The following is a 20829-nucleotide window of genomic DNA, read 5'->3' as shown; positions in this document are numbered from 1 at the left end:
TACCCATTCGCGAAATCTGCAGGGCGAATTTCTTCGTTTTCCTCCAAATATGACCATAACAATTAAATTCACGTTAAAGCCACTGGCCTAAAGTTAACAGTCACAAACCCGTATGTGCAATATGCATGTGTGAGAATAAAATAATCTTACAACTATTGACCGCAGTGTGAATTGAGCTGATTGCGTTTCATTCTTAAAAGGCGCTGAAGAGAAGCAATTTCATTTCCTCTTCCTCCTTCTGGAAGACTTTCACCCCCCCCCCCAATTCCCCAGTTCTTTATGATGATGATGATGATGAGGATTTATTATTTCATATTTCTGTCAACACGACTTTCTGAGCACACGCTCTGCTGTGACTGATACCACCTGACCTCAATTTACTAGCGGGCTGCCATGAATATGATTAGCATGCCACGCAAAAACCTGACTCAAGTGCAAGCTTGACTGACATGACGCACACATTCACACTGAACACAAATATACATCATAAAAATCACACTCACTATTAGGTACGCCTGCATCTATCGAACAGACTAGTTTGATTCATTTCAATGTATGGATAGACGTCCGTTTATATCTGTATTTCAAACATGCTACGTTTGTATTTTCTATGTGAAAATGATTAAAAATATTCATTTTGTACACGAACAGCTACACTTTATGATATAATTTGTAAGCTACTAATTCTACACCTGACTGCAGTAAAAATAACAGACAATTAAAAATAAATTGAACGTGGAGAGAATAAAGATTAATAACTGCATTTTAAAAAATCAAAAGTAAAGAAAATACACGAGATTTAATAAATATTCTGCATCTAAAAATATAAATACCAAATCGCAATATAAAGAAATACTTCAGGAAAAGATTAGGTTTGGAAATTTTATATATATATACACATACACACTGCGGAGTTGTACTGCAGCACTACTGCTCTTTATGAGCTGGTGAGTCCCATCGTAAACTAAATCAGATATCAAAATTAGAGTATATGATAAATACACTGTCTCAAAAATGGAAAAGTACAAAATGACAAAACATAAAACAAGTAATTGAAAAAAGAATAGGTGTGGAAGATTTTTTTAAATAAATCAAATGAAAATAAAAACTAAGTAATGTAAAAAGATTTTAAAAAATCAATATCATGCCATAAATGAAATCTAAAAATACACAAGAACTGAAAAATGTTGTTTTTTTATAACCAAATTAAAAATATTAAAAAGTAATCCAAAATAAATCGTAAAAATAATGCAGGAAAGTCCAGCCATACTTCAAGAGAATTTAAAAAAGTAAATAAGAAAATATAGGAGGAAATAATGAGAAAAAAATGACAGGGTAAAATGTAAAAATAAATAAAATTTGCAATAAATGAGCACAGATATATTTTGATGGTTAAAAAAAAAATACAAATAATGAAGTCCGGTGACATATCAAGCTTTGACATTTTTTTTGTTTCTAATGTTGTGTATAATTATCATTTTTAATTGCACAGTCTTCTCACTACTGCTCTGTATTAAATATAAAATGCTAAGTATTTTGGTGGGGGTGGGGGGCACTGCATCATCGGTGAGATATTTCCCCCCCATTGCCTCTAATACAAAGTGATCATGAATGCAAACGTGCATTACACCTAATGCACATTGCAGCAAAACATCTCCTGAGCCTTTCCTCCCTCTTATGTGCATTAATGAGCATATATACACAATTTCTCTCTCTCAGAATACACGCGCACACACTTCCACATAACGCGTCACGTGACCAGGAGACATTTGGTGGCGTGGTTCCGATGAATATAAAGTATAAACACTCCTCGGAATCCCGCACCCCTGGCCTCAATTTCACGCTATTATCTCAGCATAATAAACACATTAGCGTCTCCCTTCCTGACGCCTGCTCCCGAGATGAAGCTTCCTGCGCTACATCAAATCATTTGCCCATGTGAATAATGCAAGAAGCCCCCTGGTGACCAGACCGACTCCCTCCCCCCCTCAGGCCTCACCGGCTAACTCGCCCCAGGAAGCGAGATGGCCGACAGCAACAGATTTTTTTTCATGTTGGGGGGGGGGGGGGTGTTGATGATGATGCACGGCCACTCACGTTCACTGGGAAGGATGCTTCCTCACCACACCGTCACATCATCTACTCAAAAAATTCTAGCATCTCACTAAAGAAAGAATGAGTGTGTGTGTTAAAAACATTCTACATAACATAAATAAGGGCACTGGGGACAAAGCTCTGCTACTGGTCTATAAATCACTAAATGGTTTAGGTCCTGAATACATGAATGAAAAGCAGTAGTGGTATGAGATTGACCGACACGGGTCACATAGTGGAGTGCGGAGTCCAAAGCAAACATGGTGAGCTACCATGCTGTACACAAATGGAACAAGTTGCCAACAGAGGTGAGTCAATGTTTTTAAATCCAGGTTGAAAACTCTTTTCCCTCACACTTTTTTGAGAGTATTTTCAGTTTTAATATTTCTTGCAGTCATTTTCATTTTTTATTTCTGTTTTAAATGTTTATTTCTTTGTTTTTAAATGCTTGTAATCATGTAAAGCACATTGAGTTACCTCGTGTATGAAATGGGCTGCTGTATATAAATCAGTGTGCTTTGCTAAAAACGTGGTATGGTGAAAAGTCATCAACAAAAAAATTGTCTGGATGATTGAAAAGCAACGCAGACAAGTCATCTGTTTGTTCATTTCAAGTTCAAGTTCAAACCTCAAGACAGACAGCTCGTGTTAGAATGTTTTACTGAGAAACCTGGTTTGTTTTAATGACTGCGCTTCTCTGAAATTCAAAACAATGCAAAGGGGAGCAGGATTTCTGTGAGTCACAATTGATTAAAAAAATGCATTCTATCAGCCGGGTAATATATACACGACCACGCGAGCTTCTGTTTTCCGGGCGCGATTGAATAAAAATGTCAAGTTTAATTAGGCGTCGCTGCCTCTTTTTGGGAGCGCAAAGCTCAAAAGGAAGCACAAAGATGCCAAAATGTTGTCTGCAAAGCTGCTCCCAAAAATGCAAATGTGACAAGTCAAACTCGGAAATGTTACCCTCCAAACTGAAAGTGAACTGCCTCAAAACTATGCTAATCATAACTGGAGGAAATTGGCTATAGGGGACAGAAAGTTTGGGGCATTTTCCCACAATTTAAAACACTTTCTATCTTAAACGCATCTATCCTTTAAAAAAAGCTCTCTGGTGTCATAGTCAAAATGCGCATAGGTAAAAAAAATTTACTACTAACTAAACCAAACCATCCATTTTCCAAGCCGCTTATCCTCAAAAAGGTCGCGGGAGTGTTGTGACCTATCCCAGATAACTTCGGGCAAAAGGGGAGACTATACCCTGAACTGGTCGCCAATCTGTCGCGGGACGCATATTGACACCATCAATGAGTGGGGAATCGATCCCACGCCACCTTCATGAAAGCCAGGCGTGTGTAACATGACACCATCAGTGGCTACTCACTACAAACGCAACGAAAATGAACTAGTTGTAAAAAAAAAAAAAAAAAAATGGGGGATTATGATAACAAAGGCGGTGTGGTGGAGCAGCTGGAAAAGCGTTGGCCTCACAGTTCTGAGGTCCCAGGTTCGATCCCGGACTCGCCTGTGTGGAGTTTGCATGGTCTCCCCGTGCCTGAGTGGGTTTTCTCTGGGCACTCCGGTTTGCTCCGACATCCCCAAAACATGCAACATTAATTGGAGACTCGAAATTGCCCTGTTCGGTGTGATTGTCAGTGCGACTGTTTGTCTCTCTGTGCTGATTGGCTGGCGACCAGTTCAGGGTGTACCCCGCCTCCTGCCCATTGACAGCTGGGATAGGCTCCAGCACTCCCTGTGACCCCTGAGAGGATAAGCGGCAAAAAAAATGGATAGAAGGAAGATAGAAGCTTTTTTGTTTGTAAATGATATACTCATTCAAAATATATAATACTTTTCATAAAAAATGTATTTGTTGCATAAATTGTGCTGTTTCTTTCCTAAATTATATTTCACAAAAACGTATATTTCTCCGTGCTTGTGTGGGTTTTCTCTGGGTACTGGGAATTTACTGGGAAAACAAACTCCACACAGGAAGCCCAGATTCGAACCACGTACCTCAGAACTGCGTGGCTTGCTTTGGCCACAGTGCCGTTTTTGCAAGTTAATAAAAGTGTTTTCAAAAACATTTTCCCTTGTCTAACTAATCAAATGTTGCCACCCAACAACATGACACCGGTGTCGCAATTTTCCGGTACGCCGTTTTGATGAGGCGCCGACACACGTGATTCCGACGATAGCAGCCGATGAGTTGAAATGACCTGTCACTGTATTTTTTTAAATAATTTTTTTATGAGGTGTAATGTCGGGGTGTTGCGGGAAGCAAAGGCCAATCACACGGCAGGAATAAAAGTTCCGCTGACACTTCCGATAACATGAACCGATGTGATGTGTCAGCCCGAAATGAGACTCTCAAATAAAAGGTTAAGCGATGTCAGATAGATATAATCATTCATTTTAGGTTTGTTACCGGTTCGTGTTTTGCTCAAGGGCGACACGCGAATACAAAAACTCCACACACCTTATTCGTATGCCAGTTTTTTTGTGATATAAAAATTAGATTAAGATAAATTTTCATTGAAAATCTACACCAATTAATGTGACACATACATTCACTTTGAATTGATTTAACAAAAAAACTTGAAGCTAAGTAAAGTTGTTTTACTTTTCAATTCAGTTGTACAAGTTATATATAGCTAATAGTGGAAACCATTTTGAAAGTTTTAATTGTAATTTTTTTTTTTTATACAAAAGAAGAACCCTAGCGTTTGACCTGGGGTGTGTACATTTTTCTATTCACTCCTTAATGACAGGCAAAGAAATTAAACCCTCTTTCACTAGATGTCAGAAAATACAAGTAGTTAACAATTACTCAATTTTAATCAATTGAGATGAGCTCATCACTATTTCAGGATACAGTTGAACCCCCCCCCCTCCCTATTTGCGAGGTGTAGGGACCGTGAATAGTGAATTCTCCATAGATAATTTATGCCCATTAAAACATAATTTTTTGACACATTTTTAAAAGTACATTTGTAATTTTTTTTAAAAAGAAATACTTAAAGCCGCACTGACACAAAGTATGATTTTTTTCATTTTATTTTTTGTTTGTTGTTAAAAAAAAAACCCAAAAACAGCCAGAATGGACACATTGTTTTTTTTTTTGACAGTTAGGTTAGGTTACCTTTTTGTAACTCCCACCATGAAAATCCTCGAGGGATTTGTTTTGTGACGTTAACAGTAGGAGCGCACTCAGGCGGTCTCGTGTGTTTATACTAGTTTTACCTGCGGGAAGGTACCTCTTTGTTCCTTTGTGTTAGCCAAAATGCCGGCTCCTTGTATTGCTGGGTATTGTTTGAACACTCGGGAGGATGGTTTTACTCTTCATACTTTTCAAAAAGACCCGGTTCGTTGTGAGAAATGGATTGCGCAGGTGTAAAGGACGAGAGCTTCGTGGGTTCCAAATTACAGGTAGGTGTGTATAGAGCTACGAATAAAGACAATAGTTGAGGGGGGCGTAATCCTCTCAGAACATCACAAAAGATCCATGTACGTAAGTCAGGGGTGCTAAATGTGTCGATGTGCCTGTCGGCGCCGCTTCCGCCAAGCACGGACGCGTTCGGGAGGAGTGGCTCATTGCGGCACCGCCAGGGTGGCTCATACATACTGTCGGGGAGTCTTTTGTTAGTTAAGAGTGATCCGCATATCATTTCAAGATGGCTCGTACAGTCGGGTAATATTGCCCTAGTCATTTCACTCGATTGTGAGACATTCTCTTCTTGACTAAGAGCTTCCGTGTCCCGTAGCAGGTGCCACTACATGTCTTCAATGGCGAATGTCTTAGTGTAACATTTGCTGTTGTTGCAGGCAATATGGCTACCACTTGGATGTCGAATGAGACTTCCGCATCATTGTGCATGGATGACACGCTCTCCGCTGATATTTATTTCTTCGTAGAGACATTGAAGTGAATAATGTTATGTATTTTTCAATACAATATCTATTTTACAATGTATATGGGGATGTCAGTGGGGCTTTCAATAAGATGGAATAAACCACCAGTAAGTGTTTGCCTTGGGCTGTTGTTGGGACACACCCTCACACCCTGAGTCAGCATCTTGCAAATCTATGACTATTAATTGTCTATTGTTCTTCGTTCTTGTTAGTTTGTCTGTTCTTCGTCTCAGAACTCAACAAGAATATCGAATCAGGGTGGCACAGACTGCCGGAGCCAAATTCCTTGTGCGTCGTTACATACTTGATCATTAAATCTCATTCCAGAGATGGCATCCTCACACCAAAAAAGAAAAAAACATTTAACACATTTTTCAGGAAAAAGGTGATTGGGGGGAAAAAAAAATTGGAAATTGGTTCCAAAGTCTCCTGCCAATAGGAAAAATCTGTGAGTAATTGACAGTCGAATAGAGTTTTGACTATGCAGGGAAACACAACACATTTTTGTCATGTGGTGTGCTGTAAAATGTGGCTTCTCACAGGAGGTATCTGTCCATGACTTTTCTTAAGAACGCAAGACATTTCCAAATGGAAACGCGGAAAAAGCAAGCGCGTGAACACTTTCCTTCCGAGTGACATATTTAAAGGGCGACAAACAGCGGGATGAGGTCGAGGGACACATTGTCGGCAGTGCGTTGGAGAGGCGGCCATCAAGGAGCGTGTGCTCGGCGAGGAAAAATCAGGGGAGACCCAGCGGGGAGCTGATTACCTCCGCCTTCTTTGGCGGGGGAAAACAAAAAAAAATCACTTGTGCACTGCAGCTATTTTAAACTCCAGGAGCAGCCTGTGTGGAGGCCGCTTCGCTGTTAGCTTGTTAAGAGGAATCGATGTTACAATTTCAATATGATGACCGCAGTTGGTATAATAATCTGAAACATGCAACAGCACACACACGCGTGTATATATATATATATATATATATAAGTAGTAGGGAAGATACAGAACTGAGATAAGGGGTTCTGACAGCTTTTTAAAAAAATAATTTGTAGCAGAAGCTTGGAGAGTTAGTGCTAACATTGACTACAATTTGTAATAATAATTATAATTCCTTTGATCTTGACTAAAAAAGTTTCAGTTCCAGTTGAAGAAAAACAGCCCCAAAACATAATCCTGCTCCCACCATGCTTCAATGTCTGTATCGTATTCTTTAGGTGATAAGAAATTTTGTTTTTGAATGCATAGTCAAAAAATTTCTTTTGTTTCATTAGACCACAAAACAATTTCCCAAACCCATTCAATTAATTTGTGTTCCACCATCTGCTAGAAAGCATCATGAAAAGCCTACTAGAACATCTAAAATTTGGAGTTACCCAGAAGCACTTTAAAGATTGGCAGGTGTGTCCTGCGTAAAGGGCAAATCAGTTTTCCCTCAAAGATACAAATTTTAATTTGCGTTATTACAGGTTATAGGTCACTTATTTTTTTTAAATAATAAAAAGACCTAGCATTTGAGACTATTTATCTTCATTGTACATAACTACATATGAACATTCTGGGAAGAGGACTAAACTCTTTGCAGTGATTTACAGCTCAGCTCTTTGTCTCTTTTTTTTTTTTTTTTTTTTTTGGGTGGGGATGTTTATCAAATTTTAACACCACCAAAGATTTATCATTTTACTCACTACAACCTTCTTCAACTTTACACTTTGACACAAAAGTTTCCTCTTTTTGGGCCGCATAAACTTTTCCAACAGCAACAACTTAGTCACGACGAGACAAGGTTCCTTTCAGACTTGAACTTTCTAATGCACCAATTAAATGCAGTAAATAATTGTCAGGAGCAGCTCTGCCAACTAAAGAAAAAAAATATAAATAGAGCGATACCTCTACTTATGAGATTAATTTGTTCTGGAAATTGTTTCGTAACGTGAATTTTGCACAGGTAGAAGCGCTTTTTACATTTTACATATAGATAGCCTAATCCGTTCCTAGCCCCCCGCCACCTCCCCCAAAAGGATTCAAAGTAAATAATAAATAAAAATTGTTAATTTACCTTTGGTGTTGGGTGACTGCGAAGGGTTTGTGACCAGCAAAAGGCATTGTGGGGGACAGAGGAGGAGGCAAACTTTTGACAGCTGAGAGAAAAATACGTACAAATGCATGCATGCGCACAACTTAATTCCACTACATTTTCTTGGGGCTCATGGTGAGGAAAGATTAAAAAAAATTGCAATGTATATACAACCGAAAAAGTACTTTTCCAATGTCTGCTAGCGTGTGAAAGCGTGGGATGCCAGGAGTCTGTCTGTCTATCTATCTATCTATCTATCTATCTATCTATCTATCTATCTATCTATCTATCTATCTATCTATCTATCTATCTATCTATCTATCTATCTATCTATCTATCTATCTATCTTCTATCTATCTATCTATCTATCTATCTATCTATCTATCTATCTATCCATCCATCCACCTATCGCGACACTTTCAAACCAAGATACAGGATGTTTGTTTTGTGGAATTTAGGGGCTGTGAATCCAGCGGCCATTTTCCCCCCTCTTGTATCCTGAATTTTCCTTCGTAACTCGAGACAATATTTTTCCGAGGAGGGGTTTCGTAACCCGAATTTTTCATTACTAGAGATGCTCATCAGTAGAGGTACCACTGTATTAGAAATCATACTGCAATTGCAAATTGTCCTTTTACTTGCTTTGGTAAATGTTGCTTTTTTGGGCTAGCAACAGAGTTCAAATGAGCTCAGCAATTAACTAATTTACTGCGGGTTAGGACATCAAAAGTGGGTGTCAATAAGCTACTACACTTTTTAAAGAGTGTACGAAGGATAAGTTGAAGTCTAAACCTATATAAAAAGGTTTTTGTATTATTCCCATGTCCTAAAAAGGACAGTTTTTCACAGGTGGGTCTAGGAATAATTCCCCCTGATGAACGGGGGTGTTCATCAGGGGATGTTGTTAAAATGCACAACAGGTGGTGGTGCTGTGTGGGGACATATTGGGAAGCGTTCCCTGAGCGTCAGTGTCCTTGCGAGATAGCAAACCACCATGCGGTCTGATGCGATACCGGCGAAGAATGTCCAACTGACCTCAGTTTCTCTTTTTCTATCAGGCCTCGCAACAGGCCTAATTAACAGGCTTCACAGGGGAAGTCTGGGCCCGGTCCAGCAAGGCTTTAACACCTCTAACTGGAGTCCCACGCACCCCAGCCAATTAATCGTGCTATAATTAGGACGTGAAAGTTTCAGGAAGTCCAGAAAACGTCAAACAAAATCGCTGCATTAGTGTTCTTTTCAGGACTTTTTATACTTGGTATGAAAGTGATACAGTAGTGCTACTACATCTCTCTCTCTCTCTCTCTCTCCTCTCTCTCTCTCTCTCTCTCTCTCTCTCTCAGGCTTGGGGCTGATCAGTGAGTTTGGGAAAAAAAAAATAAAATAAACGATCACCTGATCGTGAAAGCGCAAATACGTCTTGTCGTCTGATCCTCCATCACCTGGAAATGGCCAAAATATGCAGCTTCAAACCAAAATGCACGCTCCCTGTGTCTTTTCTGGCTGTTTCTTGCGACTTTGTGGGCGTACTCATGATGGGCATGCATACGGAATTTCTGGTTTCTGAGTCAAACTGGCTTCAGGGGCTACCATTTTTTTGTGACTGCTACAAAATGTACATATATTCATCGGAATATTACCTCAAAATGGCGAAGAATAAAAGCAACAAATTTCAAGAGTCTTTGAAGTCGACATTGACAAGGGGCATTCGCCTGCACATTTACTGCTGTGTTCAAATGCCGGGGCAGTGTTGTAAAACTCATCCTCACTTCATTTCCACTGGCATAACCTTTTTACCCTAGCCACTTTACCCCCCCAGCAACCTTTTCCCGAAGTCAAAGGTTGCGGTGCTGTCTAGCGGTGCTGGACCGGCTTCACATGGACAACAGAACGGTTTGCTCCGACAAGCAGTCGGCGGGAAAAAAAACACAAGCTCTAATCGACCTTTCCGAGATGATATTCCCACAAGAGGCATTTAATCCCTTCCCGCAGATCAATTTGACGTGAGCCGGCGCTATTAGTGAGAATCTTAAGCCCTGAGCAAGAATTTAGCAAGGTTGGGACACGACGGAGCCTCAGCTCATTTCATTCTTCTCTTTTCATACTGAATACAGAGCATCACTGTACTGCTGAAAGGTGACGGCCTCCTGAAAGTAAAAGTTTTTTTTCGTGGCAACTGCAAGTCCAACAGAAACAAAACTCGATTATCTGCTGCATGATCTCTCATGACTTCCTGGTTGCTCTGATTTCAAAAGCGTTCTTAACTGTGCAATGTTTTAGGTCATATTTTCTTATTTCTGGACTTGATACTTGATGTAAAAAAACCACTACCTGATTCTAACTGTGGCTCATTTGGGAAAATTCTTTGGTCAAAATTCACATCACTCTAAGTGGCTTGTTCAGACAAAAATGATTGAAAAAGACATTGTCCTTGATTTTCAATTTCAAAAGTAGATATATATATGTATGTGTGTGTGTGTATGCACCGTAGTTTCCGTTCTATACTTTTTTCACACTGTTTCAACCCTGCGACTTATGCAGTGATGTCTAATTTGTGCATTTTTTCTAATAGCCATAAGGGGGTACTCGTGCGGAAAAGATAAGAGTGAGAGTGGTGGAATATACGTGCCAAGGAAGTGACTTTCACCAGTATGTTTTTTTTTTTAACCGGCCCTGTTAGCGATGCGCTGTGTTAGTGTGTTGATCTGCTGTTTTATTGCCGTGTCTCAGTGATTTTTGGATTTTTTTCTAGCTGAAAAGGTAGGAGTGACACCACTAGAATATATATGCCGAGGAAGTGACTTTTACCGGTATTTTTTTTTAATTTTTAATATGGGCCCAGTTAGCGCCGTACTAGTGTTAGCACTGTGCTAGCGTGTTACTGCTGTATATCAGTGATTTAAGTATGTTTTTTTTTAAACTATGTATTTTTTTTTTACCAGCCCTGTTCATGCAACCATGTTGTTCCTATGGCAAGCTAAGATAAGGTTTTAAACTTTGAAAACTCTTTCTGTGTACCGTCTTTCTTTGTAAATATCTCGTGTTTCAATATGTGCACTTGCGGCTTTTACACAGGTGCGACTTATGTATGTACCAAATGGTATTCTCTTTACAAATGTACTGGGTGAGGCTTATAATCAGGTGCACTCTGTAGGCCGCAAATTACGGTAGTGAAGTGTCCTAGGGAGTGATTATCTTCCTTTTTGGGGAGTGATTATCTTCAGGATCTGTCAAACCCATTTAATAAACTGAATCCATGAGCTTGCAAAAATTGGTGTTTTTTCCATTTTATTCTCTTCATTTAAGGAAAGGAATTGGAATACAGATTATGAACAAACCTTTGCATCCCCTTTTTCGAGGCCACCCCTCATAATAATCATCCAACTTTGACGCCATGCTCCATTTCTGGCAATTTAGTGTTGCCTATTTGTCTAGGATAGCTGCTTCCCTTTGGGGCTAATTTGGGCAAATTCATAGGAGTATGTCAAAATATCAGCCCCAATAATGTTAGCTTCAAACCCAAATTGCTGACTTCCTGTTCTCTTTCCACCATGGGTCTTTCAGACTTTTTCCTGCATCCATTTAGGATAGACATGTTGGTCCAGTTTCGTGTCAATCAGTTAAACAATTTTCAGGGGCTGTCCAAGTTTGTGCTATTTGAGTGAAAAGTTCAAAGGGAAAGCGAAACATACAGATGGAGTCACTGCTCTGAAATCTTATTAGCGTCGCATTGCAATTGTCAGAAAATGAAATCACATCAACGCAACTGCAAATTTATTTAAAGAGGGTGCTAGCAGCTCATTAGCTCACTGAGATCATTTTTAATGAGGCCGCCATCTCATGCTTTCATTGTGAAAAAGCAGAATACTGGAATTATATGAAAAGATAAGAGACTTATATTAAAAAGAGGGGTTTCAATTGCAAATAACATAATAGGCTCACATTAACAATCTCAGAAAATCTGTTTTTAATTTAGTGCTATTCTGAACCCCGTCTGAATTTTCCAAGTTGTTGGTTTGTTGCAACTGTTGGACCAAAAAGAGTGGGAAAGTATAACAAAACAAAGTTTTCAAAAACACGACTCCTCCGCTTAGACTTGAAATACATTCAAAATTAATGCATCAAAAACACTTGAAGATACCATGTTGTAACACAGCTGTTCTACGCTACTAGCGTGTGAACTATTCGACCATAAATGAGACCAGTCGTGAGTCTTTCCTCAAATACAATAAAAATGCGCAAAATGGAAAGCAGTAAAACCAAGAAACGACAACGACTAATGACATGATATATTTTGGAACACAAGATGAGGCCAATGAAAAAATATAAATGACTTCATTGATTATTGGTCCTCATCACATGATAGTCAACAACAACAACAAAAAAATCCAATCAATGTTCACCCTCTGGTGTTAAAGCGGCTTTAGTCCCGACAACAATTTCAAGATCAACGACTTCCACTTAAATCACACACCACACCGCAGAATAATAGGTGATGATATTCTTTTAGAGACTTCCAATGATTTGATTTTTACTGACTTGTTTTACATAAGGGAGGAAAAACGACATTTTGCGCAATTTTTCTATATGTCTGTACTCTGCTGAAGGCACCTTGTTTTATGGTGGATTTTAGATCCTGCTGAGGAGAAAATAAAAGACAGCTGGTGCACTTACTGCGCATTTGCTTTTTTTTTTCTGTCAAAGTAAGATTTCAAAAAGATTTTCTGCTGTTTATGGTGACTCAAGGTTGTTTTTCTTCTTGCGCCTGCTGATAACAACCTCACAACTCTGGAGGTTTCTCTGGCACACGGAGCACAACTTTCCGCCTGACGTCGCACCTCCCGCCACTCATGCTTTCGCCCTCCCGCTAGGACCCCCATTTATCACCCGCCTTTTGACATCCACCACCACCTGCACCCGCTTCTGTATCAAATGTGTGATTTCTAATTAAATCTTCTGAGGTTAAGAGGCAATTTCATGCACCCTACTCTTGATAAATAGGCGGCAGCGCCACGTCACTCCTTCCCCATTCCGCCATTACCAGTCTTTAGTCAGCACCGATCGCTCCCCGGCTCGTCCGATCATAACCGAATAACATCTATTATGCCTTTTTACACCTCTTAAAGAAATGTGACAAAGGAATGCAGAAAATTTTACAGCCCCGAAATCCTTCTCATCCATTGCAGTTGTCTTCCAAACATACTTTCACAAGCTCCCAGGGGTCCATATTTTTTTTTTTTTTTTAAAACAGCTCGACCACTTTAATGCCCCGAGTATTCATTATGTGGCTCATGAGATTCATTGATTGGCTGTGATGGAATTTCTAACATGATCATGTGTTTGTGCGTATGTGTGTGTGTGTGTGTGTGTGGTGTGTGTGTGTGTGAGACAGAGAGAGAGAGAGAGAGAGAGAGAGAGAGAGAGAGACAGCGATTTAAAAAAAAAAAAAAAAAAAAAAAAAGGATTGTCATTTTCTGAGTGCAAGGGAGAAGAAGCCAGAAACATTGATTAAGGTCGGGAAAGGCTCGCCTGGAAGGGGGATTAATTACCGTCTTTGCTCTGGAAAAGGAAACATTGATCTGAGCGAGTGAGGAGGAAGAAGATTAATGACAGGCAGCTTTATGGTGATGAAGATTAAGTGGGATGGAGGAGTGGGGGGGGTGGTAGGAAATGTCCATCCAAGCACAGGACGATCAGAAAGAGGTTCTGACACTGACATTACAGCTGACATTTTACACTTTGACAGCACAGTGAACTCATTACATTGCACTATATCTTCGTTTGAAGAAATGCTTTTTTTTTTTTTTTTTTTTTTTTTAAGCCAGTACATGAGCATCTGAATAAATTAGTAGCTCACAGTAAACACAAAACCCAAATTCACCATCTCCAGAAACTTGAATATTTAAAATAATAATAAAACAATGAAGGGCGGCGCGGGGGAGCAGCTGGTAAAGCGTTGGCCTCACAGTTCTGAGGACCAGGGTTCGATCCCGGCCCCGCCTCTGTGGAGTTTGCATGTTCTCCCCGTGCCTGCGTGAGTTTTCTCCGGGCACTCCGGTTTCCTCCCACATCGCAAAAACATGCAACATTAATTGGACACTCTAAATTGCCCCTACGTGTGATTGTGAGTGTGGCTGTTTGTTTGTCTGCGATTGGCTGGCAACCAGTTCAGGTTGTACCCCGCCTTCTGCCCGTTGACTGCTGGGAATAGGCTCCAGCACTCCCCGTGACCCTGGTGAGGATAAGCAGCAAAGAAAATGGATGGATAAAACAAAGACAATTATTTTTAAGGTAGAAATTAGACATCAGTGAAAGTATTTTCTCAAGGGTTTGACGAATATAAATAATGTAGGGACACTGAAATAAATGGTCTTTTCTACCGTTATTAATTTATTGAATTGTTACTCGCCTTTGTTGTAGTACCATGTTGTACCACAACATGCAAGGCAGCACCGAGGTTTACTGGAAGGGGTGTAGTGTAATTAATGTCAAGAAGAAGAAGAAGATGCCCCTTCACTTTAATACGGTATGCCTACCACTTTCGGCCATTTTAATACAGTATCTGGTGCTCTGAGAAATCAGGGACGAAATATGTCCCCAATTAATGTTGTGCTTTGTTTGTATCTGTTGCTGTTCCATGTGTTGTTAAAGTAGCAGTTGTTTGACGGTTTATAATTACTGTGACACCAACGGTAATTTTCATTAGCCATATGTGGGTTATTAGGGCTGCAGCGATTAATCCCACAACCCTGCATAGAAAGATGTTGGCGCACATGGCGCACCCAAGTCTATGTGCACATTTGCTGACGCACGCATCCCTCACAAGGCCAGGCCCATTTGCAAAGGTAATACAGTAGAAAATGAGGATGGGAACCCTGAGTGGACAAAAAAGATCTGCATCTCACATGCACATAGTTTAGTATTGCAAAATCAATTCTTATCTGATTTTTTTTTTTTTTGATGAATTAATGTCTATAATTGGTCGAATACTCCATTCTAGAAATATCTGATAGATGCAGCACCAGTTAGCATTAAGCGAGCAGACATTTGATGGATGAAATTACAGTAAACCCCTGACATACTTGCCGGTCAGCATTCCAAAATTTGCCCATTCATTTTATTTTTGAACTCATAGTTCATTTGGCACCTAACTCACCTATCTGCTGTTTCTTTTCAATGACAGAACTGCTGTGGTGCTATCTGGTGGCATTTTAGGGTCGAGTATGGATGTGGAAGTGAGTTGAGACATGCCGTAATTCCCGGCCTACAGAGCGGAACTGGTTATAAACCTCACCCAGTACATTTGTAAAGAACCTACCATTCGGTACATACATACGCTGCGGCTGTGTAAAAATACGAGATATTTACAAAGAAAGATGGCACACAGAGAGTTTAACGCTAGCCTCACCGTGCTAATGCTAACACTGCGCTAACAGGGCCTGTTGAAAAAAAAAAAAAAAAAAAACATACCGGTAAAAATCACTAAGGCACAGCAGTAACACAGTAGCGCAGTGCTAACAGGGCCGGACCGGTAAAAGTCACGTCCTCGGAACGTATATTCCACCAGTCTCACTCTTACCTTTTCTGCTCGAGTGCCCCCTTACAGCCGTCAGAAAAAATGCACAAATTAGCCGCATAAACCGCAGGGTTGAAAGCGTGTGAAAAAAGTCGCGGCTTATAGGCCGGAAATTACGGTACTGTTCACGCACATTCAGTTGTCTACCTATTTGTGCTTCCCCGAGTGACTGTCGACCAGTTCAAGGTGTACCCAGCTCCTTGCTCAAAATCAGCTGGGATTGGTTCCAACTCTCCCTTGATTGTAATAAGCACAAGCGACATGGAATAGATAATCAATAGTGAGAGATCTTACGAAATGGAAAACAATATGATACAGCCCTAGTCCCTGCAATTTATTTCCGTTTGGTTCATTTCACTTCAGTCAATAAAGTGTAATATTATCCTGGCCTTTATTAAAATTTAATGTCCATTTAATGCTCACAGAACCTATTTGGCAAAGATTAAGCATAACCCCGCAGCCAACTTTCTGCTAATTAAAACCAAAACATTCAGCTAAAATGAATGAATTTTTTTTTTTTCCCACACATACACATAAGACATGATAAATCTTATTGGAAATTAATACGCGATAGACTCATTACAGGTCAGAGCTTAACTTGTAAAATAATTTTTAAAAAGTCCCTTTAATTTGCGCTTTATTGGATTAGACGAGGTGGAGAGGAAGGAAGGTGATGCCAAAGCAGCCTGAACTAAGTTGCCTTGTAAGAAACAATTCACAACAACTTGCGAAATGAAAGTTCGCCGCCTTGCCTTCACGCAGCGAGCAAATAATGGCCTCTGGAAATGAGCGACCCTTGCCACGAAGCCCATTAGGGGCTGTGAAAATGGTATAGATGTCAATCACGTAGAGCAGCTCCATAAGCGCGTCTTCAGAGCCTTCATGCCGCGGAACGCAAGTGCTGACATGGAGCTGGTGTCAGAGAGGACACGACATGAGTCACAAGTCACGGATAATGATGGAAACCATTAGGGAGGAAAAGTTCAGAACCGGTTGAAACTGGCTGGTTTATTTCGACAGTCACTTTCACTCATGGCGGACACATGGAGGCTTTTGCTTCATCTTGTGCGTCCCTTACGACGACTTAATAACCTTTTTATTGGGCCTCAGCATGCCCGAGAACTCCCCAGTTTTCAAAAGCATGCATGTCCTATCATGGCTCACTGTTGAAAATATGGAAAAAAATCAGACCTCGACTTTTAGGTTCACGATTGACACGAAACTGGGTGGACATGCCTATCCAAGTAACACTCAACTCAGTTTTATTCCTAGACCACTTTAAGAACAACTGCAGTCGAACTAAAAAGCTGTACAGATGTCCAAATTGATCGTAAAACATTTGAACGTAACATAATTTAGAAACCAAGTTCAAACAATATAAATAAAACCAAACATGACTCCACCGCTGCGATTGGCTGAGCCTCAATCGAAGGCACATTTCTGACAGATTTATTTTTGCCATATTTCATCTAATGTGGCGAAACAGGACATTAATGCTTGATGTTCCTGAACATGACCCCCCATCCCAAATAAAAACCTCATTGAGTAGCACCAACTAGAAAAAAACAATAGCCCCCTACACCAGCTTTGCTGATCGACCTCACATGCTCACATTTGTATTCATCCACCCATCCATCCATTTTCTATGCCGCGTATCCTCACGAGGGTCGACTGTCAGCTGTCAACGGCCAGGAGGCAGAGTACACCCTTAACTGGTTGCCAGCCAATCGCAGGACACAGAGACAAACACCCGCACGCACAATCACACCTAGGAGCAATTTTAGAATGTCAAATTAATGTTGCAAAATGAATTAATGTTAAATGAAACAATTTATATTTGGTCACCATTTTTCAGATTTTTTTCTATTGCGGGGTTGGCCTGCAATGAACATAAACCAATGATGACTGCACCTTTATATGAGATATGGGTTTGGTCAGTGCACAAAACATTATCTTTCAGCAGATAATGGCCAATATGTCTGCCACTCCCAAAAAAATTGTCAACGCACAATCCCGAAATGCTATTTTTTTTCTTCTATAGTATCTTAACAAAATGGGCCCAGATTTAACAAAGTAAGTCAATTAATTTGTGACATCATCATCATTATTTCAGTGTATATACTGTAGTTTTTGTGACGTTTTTGTTTGCCGGTGGGCTGTTCGGTTTTCTTTTTTTAAGAATGTAAAATACGTGCCTCGGCTCAATAAAGGTTAGAAAACCCTCTAGACTCTCCAGGAAAACCATTCATCAATTACATGCCCCGCTGAGCCGTCACAGAGTAATTTAATTAGGAAGCTAATATTTATAATTCACTCTCCCGAATATCATCTGTTAGCATGCGATTTTGACTTGAAGACCTTGGACTCTCGCAGACCCCCTGCATGAGGTTACAACAGCAGCTTTTGAATTTTATCTCAGCAGCCAGCTATTTGCACATCATTACGCGGCAAACGCCAGCCCCGCGCCGCAACGAGAGTGTCTGGAGCCCGCCCTCGCTTGGATCTTTGTTTGTTTGCTTATTCAAATCTCACAACCGCCGCCGTTCATCTGGGACGCTAATAAACTGGTTCAAGGTTTCCGCTGAGGGAAGAGAGGAAGCGGGGAGAGCTAGCGGAAGCAGCGAGCGCCTGTTTGCTTTGTTTCTGCGCTAGCGAGCCTCTCTGTATATAAAGCGTTAATTCTGGAGGTTTGACGCTCGGAGACGAAAGAGTTGCCAAAACAAGTGCAACTGTGACATAAAAGGGCAGAGGCAAACAAATGCAAGTTGAAAACTGAAATGCCGCCACTGCAAAAGAACATCTGACCCAGTTCAATCCCGAAATTGGTTTGGTCCAATTGAGGGTCTGGAAGGGTGCATACAAAAATCGAGGGCAGGCTTTGTTTTTTGTCTTCTCCCCATTCTAGATGTGATCAGGTTTCCTGGCAAAAAGCAACCCGTATGCCAATCATCGCATTCACTTTATGCCTTTCTGACCTCTAATTTTCAGATTTGAACCACAATCTTTTGGGTTGAAAGACTTGTGCTACCACGGCAGTGTTCCTCCTATCACACCCATTTTGTGGGGGGAACCATTACAATAGCCAGTCAGGACATGCAGCAAAGACTGTAACATCAATTAAAACTTAGCTCCGTTATGACATAGTAACAAAACATAGTGACAAAATAATGTCAAAACGTGGTACATGGGTGATCAGTTTCCAAGGGATCCTTCACGACTTGTGCCACGAAAAACTAAAAACCGTACTGCTAACTAGCTATAGAACTCGTTCACGTGACGTCGCCATTTTCAAGGGTCCATATTACCGGTCAAAAAGAGCTGCGCGACAGTGTGGGGGGGGGACATTGAACCGGGGCAGAATATTCACAACGGCCGAGACTTTTTGTGCTGTTGGTTGTCACAACAGATGCGACAGATATTCAAAGAGATCATTCTATCGAATACCATCTGAAAAGACAAGAAAAGATCAATGGATTTTGGCAATTAAACATGATGGATGGTGACCAACCAAATACACACGACGACCCCTGTAACGATCGCTTCATTTCAGGTGGGAATTATTCTTCTCAATCTCAAATTACCAAGAAGTATTTCTGATGCCAAATTGGCTCATTTGAGAACAATGCGTTAAAAAAAAAAAATGACAGTGAGTCGTCTCCAACATACACGGAAGCGTGTAGCGGCCAACCTCTCCCCGACAGATGTTTTGTTTTTTTTTCTTTTAAACATGCATTGTTCTCAAATGAGTCCAATGCGTATTTAAAAAAAGAAAATCAACTGTCGGTCACACAGAGGTTTACGTAGGTTAACGTGTGGCCACAACATGATTCGTGTACGGAGGAGCCGACTTGCTTGTACTCTTTTTTTTTTTTTTTTTTTTTTTTTTTTCCCTAATCATAGTTAATGAATACGAGTTTGGGGGGGGTCATTTATTCAAATATTGGTATTTGTATTGAATACTATCTGAAAACATTGATAGATTTTGGCAAAGGTTAACTTGTAACCAAACACACTTCCGTGTTCGCGAGCCGTGTCCCCGTTGAGAGCATATCCAGCAACGAAGCATTTGTATGCATCCAGACTTTTGTACGCTTTCAAACTCTTCTGTGTAAATTTCGACGACTGACTCACCGGATCCATGTCTAGATCCAGTTGTCCAAGACAAGCGGAAGCGGCTTAACTGTCCAATTTCTGGGTCCTCTATGCCAAGTATCTCATTTTTCCACATATCTTCATTTATTATCGCCTTCTAAATCTTAACGGTATCGGACAAAACTCTGGGCGTCGTGCTACAAGACGTATTTCCGTGTTGTCTCCAACCAATTTAGCATTGAGCCATGCGTTGCCGGCAGTATGGCCAGTCATGTGACTTCGGTGCACGTGCTCTATAGTCGAGTCATTCCTGTGGAGACCCACCAGGCCTTCATTCAAAACACCTCGACTGCAGCCACAGCTGCCAAGTTGCAAGATGATGTCTTTGTGGAACGTTTCAGTCCATATTTTCAAATCTTCACAGATGTTAGGAGGCTGCTGGGATTCAACATCTCTTGCCCCACGGGGAGAGCGCCCGCGGTTTGGATTAGTCCCCGATGCAAACGACCACCCGTGAATCGACGCATTCGTGGCTGCTGAGTAGTCGGCAATATGCAAAACTAATGTGTCGGGCATGGTAGATGGAAGAGGACTTGCGCACATTTCTCACAGCTAGATATGACGCTTGAGGCGACGGCAATACAGTATGAGCAAGCAGAACAGACATGCCCCCCCCCAAAAAAAAAACCCAAAAAAAACAAAACAAAACAAAAACGACAGCACTACAACACTACAAGAGTTCCTTTTCATGTTTAGGCTTTGCAGTTTAGCTGCATTATTAGGAAAAGCTCTCAGTATGTTGCATTGAAGTCGTAAACCACAACCGCTGCAACCACACAAACCGACAATGTAGTGAACTACCAGCTAGTCACAGTTCACTATTCATAAATTGACTTTTGGAGTTTTGATGGGTTTTCTTTTTCCTCCGTAACCTTTTGTCAGCGATTTTCTAAGAGGCCGTGGCTAATTGGGAGGTAGTAATTGTTGTCAAGGATGTTGAAGCACTAAATCTTAAATGTTCGAAGTAGCGGTACAACGATTGATTTTTTCAGGGTTGATATGATTAATAGTAGTCAAGATGGCT

The 20829-nt window shown here is 40.6% G+C and overlaps 1 long non-coding RNA gene across 1 annotated transcript in view; it reads right to left on the bottom strand.

Annotated features, from left to right (window-relative positions):
* LOC133504497 (uncharacterized) overlaps positions 1-20829 on the bottom strand; it is an 82180-nt gene that overhangs the window by 2098 nt on the left and 59253 nt on the right. The gene's annotated exons all lie outside the window — the stretch shown is intronic.

Source organism: Syngnathoides biaculeatus, chromosome 8, assembly GCF_019802595.1.
Source record: "Syngnathoides biaculeatus isolate LvHL_M chromosome 8, ASM1980259v1, whole genome shotgun sequence".
Taxonomy (NCBI): Eukaryota; Metazoa; Chordata; class Actinopteri; order Syngnathiformes; family Syngnathidae; genus Syngnathoides; species Syngnathoides biaculeatus.
Note: the sequence above shows the minus strand (reverse complement) of the source record. Positions and strands in the feature narration are given on the sequence as shown.